Source organism: Sciurus carolinensis, chromosome 3 (genome assembly GCF_902686445.1).
Source record: "Sciurus carolinensis chromosome 3, mSciCar1.2, whole genome shotgun sequence".
Lineage (NCBI taxonomy): Eukaryota > Metazoa > Chordata > Mammalia > Rodentia > Sciuridae > Sciurus > Sciurus carolinensis.
Window position 1 is genome coordinate 15,621,265 of NC_062215.1, and position 6,049 is coordinate 15,627,313.

Below are 6,049 nucleotides of genomic sequence, written 5' to 3' on the forward strand. Positions count from 1 at the left end.
AACCCACTTGGACATTTAAGGGACGGCTCACGATAATAATGACAGGCCAGACCCATTAACTCTGGTTGGACGACACTTTGAACAGGAAACTGGGAATCATCTCCATCACATGGAAGAAAATGGGTAGGATGTGCCTTCAGGGAAAAAGAAAAAGAAAAAGACACAGTTCAAATGACAGAATTCTCCTCAAGGAGACTGATCAGATGCCACACAGCAAGAAAGGTCAGAGTCCTGTCCCTGAAGATAAAAATTTCCAGAACTCCTGAGGACCTTGATGCATAAGAAACTGGGATTAACTATTAAAGGTTTCTTTATTTGCAAACTGTCCCTTCCAGGGCCAACTCCTATTTACTTAAATTAGTGTCAGTGCCTTGGGTAGAAAAGGTGGCATGCTGATTTTTCTTCAGTCGGGTTTCATTCCAATTTCAGCCTCTAAATGTGTGCAAGCTGCTATAAAGGGTTCTCTAAGCCTGGTACTTTAACCTTCTACTCTTTTTTCTTTCATCTCTTATTTTTGACTCCTCTTTCATTTCTCTTCCTTCTTTCTAAGCCCCAAATAGTAGCTAGATTGGAGGACACAATCAAGGATAATATCAAGAGCCATGTCTATAAGAAGACAGATAAAGAAATCCCGAACTCATGTTCTGTGGCCCGGAAGTAATTACTAAGAGTCCAGTGGAGTTCATGCTGGTGCTGAGCTTAGGGCTTACCAACATGACCTGGAAGATCAGTGACAACTTTAAGGAATAAATGAATAAGAGAAGAATGACAAAGTAGTTACCTTATTTTTTTCAGTCTATAAATATATGTGATTGTATTCCTGCATACACACACACTCTTCTTGATCCCTTTTTTCTATTAAATGGCAGTGAGCCATGAAAGACTACAGAGAATTATAAGCAGAATCTGCCTAAAAAAAAAAAGATTTCTCTCCTCAAGCAATAGTAAGTTGGATAAATGCTATTTTTGGATGAAATATATCTAATGTCCAGATGTGATTCCACCACATGAAGGGAAAAACAAATCTAAAGCCCCAAACTGTACTTGAAGACATTTTTAAAAAATTTCTGGTAATAATGATTTACAATGGAAAGACTTCGACACGTGGTCCTGACCATCTGACTCTACAGAGGTTTCCTTAGGAGCGACACAGGCACACATGGCTCCAACATGCAGATGATCCCGAGGTTTACATTCCTGACTTAATTGTTACTAACTCTTTGGGCTTGCAGCTTTTCAGTGGTACATTTCCATGCACGGCAAGGCAAAATCAGGATTTCTATGCTTGGCCAGTGGGTTCTCTCAAGACTGTGACCTTGAGAGGTCCTCCGTCCACAGAATACTGCTTCTGCTCCGACATTCGTGGAAGTCTTCCTGTTCGTTCACTCAACAAATATTGATTAAGCATCTGCAATTTTCTAAACTCTCTTTTCAGTGCTGAAAAGAAGTCATGAGCAGAACAAACGAAGCCCCTGGCCTCAGACTTACAGGTTAGGGTAATTTCTTTGGGAGCCCAGGTTACAAATTACAAAAGAAAATAATCTTATTACTTTAGCAACACAAATGTTGGTGTCATGTTTGGTCACAGCCTTCATCACTGTGCCTGACCCTGACTCATGGCTGGTCATTTGGAAAAAGTCAATCCCTGCAACATAGTTATGGAAGATAATCAAAATAATGTGGTACAGCCTCTGAGAGAAGAGTCACAGATTATTGAGCAATGACATCATCGCTGGATAAAGAAATGGCCTCTCCAAGTGACTCTGTAGTTTATACTCTTATGAGGGGATGAGGACATCCTGTCTAGGGACAGCAGCCAGGAGGCAGGGAGAAAGAAAAGAGGGAGTGGTAGGGAACTAGATGGAGCAAGTCCAATCCAAGTCCAGGCAGGTGATAAAAGTCCTGGGTAGAGGAGGGAGTGACACTCTTAGGAGGAGAGAAGTGTCAGATGAGAGTAGCTTCGGAAGAGCTGAGCCCAGATGTTTGGAGAATCATGGTCAAGCTGCATAAGAGAATCCATCCAAAAACTAGACTGGGAAAAGAAGGAACTAGGCTTGTCATCTAGGCACCAAACCTCAGAGGAATAGCAGTCTCCAGGTTACTCAAAACAGCCCAGCTGCTAGTTGTTAGATAGGTGATTTAGTGTCTCTGAGGGCAAGGGAAAGAAGGGGCTGGGCAGTGCGTCCTTAGGCTGCCATGAAAGTGTCTAGTATTTCATTCTTGGTAAGAGTAGTCACACCTGCTTTAAAACATTCAAGACCATAGGTGATTCAAGACCATAGATGACCATAGATGTCTGGCTCCCCCTGTTTTGTCCCAAGAAGAGGATGGAGGTTGAGAATAACTATGTCATCATTCTGCACAGTCAAGGAGGGGTTAAGATGGAACTGGAACCAACAACTGTATTTGGCATTATTTCATAACCATTTCTCAGATGTCCAGTAGCCATCTGAAATGCATCTGTATAAAAGAATTCTCTTTTCATCATTGACAAATTATGTACTCTGTTTTGCAGTTTGAATAGTTATTTCTTAGTATGAGAGATGGATTTGCATGTAGCCCAACAAATTCTCCTCTAAATCCTTCACAAATAGCCAGTCTGGGGGGACCATCTGGCTGCTACCTGAGTGTGCCTGTAGGCATGAAATGGAACTGATCAAACCGATGAAAACACTGAACCTGCAGCTAGGATTCACTCACACTGTACCCTACAACCCAACCTACCAGGAAGCAAAACCTCCTTTCCCTCCTCCAGGGCTTCCCCACCTGGGATGGTCTTTTAAGCCTACCAGGTCAGAAACATACTAACCTCATGCTCCTCGGCACCTCAGGTGATGCCACTCCCCTGGGGGACTCTTGTGGAGTTTTCTCTTGATCTCCAACACTCTGCTTTAGACCACTGGGTTTCAAACCTAGTCTTGCATAGACCTTGGAGGGTACCTCAGGGTTCATGGGATGGCCTGACCCAAACTTCCCATTCTAGGTACTGACCTAGTGGCTGTTGATTTATTTTTTTTTAGATTGGTTTTCTATACCAGTCTCCATGCAAGATTTTATTTCATAAAACCAAAAGGTCAGGGGGAGTTCTATTACACCCACACAAACAATGCATGTGTGCATGTGCGCACACACACACACACACACACACATGCTAATTGATCACTGCTTTAAACCAAGAGTCAGCAGTCATTTCAGCCATCTATGGAATGAACAGGGCTAGACAATGAAGCAAGCAAATTGCTTCCATGGCCAATTAAACACAAGACATAGACAAGAAAGAAGAAAAATTGACAAATAAGAAAAGGGGGAAAGAAAGAAAAACAAAAGTCAGAGAAATAAAGTTACAGTATTGATTTGGGGGTCTTTTACTCCAAAACAAGCATACATTTGTGTTCATCTAATACTTTGTAAAGAATGAGGGCGTCCTTGGATGACAAAGCTCACATCTGGGGCTCAGGTTGGAAGGACATCTATCAGTCCACAGGAACTGTATCCCCCCCCATTATAGGTACAGAGTAAATGATGTCAAGGCAAAAGTTTGGATTCCTAGTGTTTCTTTAATGCTTCTCTAATCATTTTACCTATTCTCCTCCAAAGGATATTGCTATGAACCCTTAACAAACCATGGCCAAAGTTTCAAACATGGGCTTGCAAATATTTTACTTGGGATTCTCTTTAATGTGGTAAATAGCTCCTCTTGGCTATTTTCCAATTTTATCTTTAACTCTGTAATCAGAACAAATAATGTAATTGTCAGTTATAGATCAAGCCTACCACTTGCCAAATGATTTCAGTGGTTGTCATATTAATAGTGTCCTTGAAAGCACAAAGCATTTGAGGCTTTTGCTGGAGACATCCAAAGTCGCTTGGTTATTTTTCCATTCATAACCCCGAGCAAAGGCCTTCTGGTCTCATCCCTAAGCCCTAGGTTTTGATTGTTGACACTAAAACTGTTAATCAGTCTTTTATTTAGAACTTTAAGACTGAGTAATCCACCCAGTCTCATAACCCTGTCATGCTTGATATTACCCAAATAATCGTTGCCTTTCTAGCCATCTATCCTCTCTTGAACTTACAAAGTAGAGTTTCAGTCTGGCAGTTTTCTCTCTGAGTTTCAGCCACCCATTGAGAAGACTATTAAATGACTATTTGCATGTATCAAAGACACCTTAAACTCAGCACACCCAGCACTACACTCTTCTTTCCTGCAGATCTATCCACTACCTGCCATCATACACACAGTTGCTTAAGATGGAGACCTCTGGGCTTTTTCCTTCTTTCTTCTTGATTGTCACATCTAATAGGTGTGAAGATCTTAATGATTTTACTTTCTTCATAGCTAAGTGTTTAATTAAGGTCTTCATCTTCCTTCTAGATTATGGCAAGTATCTTCTAAATGACTTTCCTAATTTCGCTTTTAATTCTCCAGTCTGCCCCTCAATTTGCTGCAGGTGACCCATCAAAATTACACACCTGACCTTGTAACTACTTCTACCTAAAATCCTTCAATAGGTGCCCTTTGCCTTCAAAATACAACCAAACTTCTTATCCTGGAATTTAATGACCTTCATGAACTTTCCTTGTCTTTCTCCACTACCCCCGGGGCCAATACCCAAGGCTTGCTCCCAGCCTGCTCCTCTAAGTGATGACCTTCCCCTCCTGGCCACCTTCTTCCCTTTGTTAAAACCTACTCAGTCCTCAAAGATGTTGAACATTTGTGCCGGCACTGCTTTGGTACTCTACACACATCGGATCTTTTCTAATCCTCCTAAGAATCCTGTGGGAGTTGTACAAATGCCTAAGTTTGCCCAAGTTCAGTTAGTGACTAGCTAGAGATTCAAATCAGACATCAGTGCCCGCATTCTTTCCACAAAGCCAAGATGCCTCACTTCAAATGTCCTCTTCCCTAGGAGGCTTCCCATGACCCGCCTCTTGCTGCTGCTCTCATGACATCCAACCCACAGAGCAGGTATCTGTCTGTATGTGCTGTAGGCTCTGAGCTATCAAGCAGACATTGGAACTTTGAGTGTTCTAAGAAATGCCTATTCACAGATGCTAAAATTCAAGTAATACATAAAGCTCCATGGAGACCCCCCCAAGGACAACTTCTTAGAGGTAACCAATGTTAACCACTACTTGTGTAACCTTCCAGAAATATTTGTGACTATGGAACTATACATACATATAGCCTTTGCCCCCAATAGAGGGGCTCATATTTTACACACTTCCGTTGTGATTTTTTTAAACTTATGACTACATCTAAAACGTTTTATAAGTTGACTTCATTTTTTGGTAGAAATAAATCTTTATGTATTCTTTTCATGATTCAAATGGATGAATAAAACTCACAGTTTTAAGGTTACAAAGTCAGGGTTTGGGATGTAGCTCAATGGTAGAGTGCTTACCTTGCATGCACAAGGTCCTGGGTTCGATTCCTAGTACTGAAAAAAAAAAAAAAAAAAAACTACTCAGAGTTCTTTTAATGGAAAAAAAAAAAACCTATATGCAGTTTGTAAGAGAAACACCTAAAGCATGATGCAGAAAGATTAAAAGTGACAGAATTCATTGAGTAAAACAAGAATGTGTGAGCCTCTCTCTCTCTCTCTCTCTCTGTTATGTATGTATGTACATAAATAGGTAGGAGAAGGGAAAGTTGAGTCTTCTAGAAGAAACTTAATCAATGAATGGAGAAGGAATAATGGAACTCGAAATTTCTATTTGGCATCTATCATAGTATTAAATGATTTAAGCAAGAATCATTAAGTATTACTAAAATTAGAGAGTAAGAATCTGAAGAGTAGTGAGATACTTATAATTGAAATTATTATCCATGAGAAATAACAAATTTATAAAGTATAAAAGGGAAAATAATGACTTTGCAATAAAGATGCTTGAGAATCACCATCTTACCAAGTGATTTAAATTAATACCACAATTAACAAAACCCATCAACATCCTCTATGATAAACCGAGACGGGTGCAGCACTGTGTCTGGAGTGTTTCTGTCCAAAGACATAAACAGAATTTAATCAGGAGGAAACATCAGACA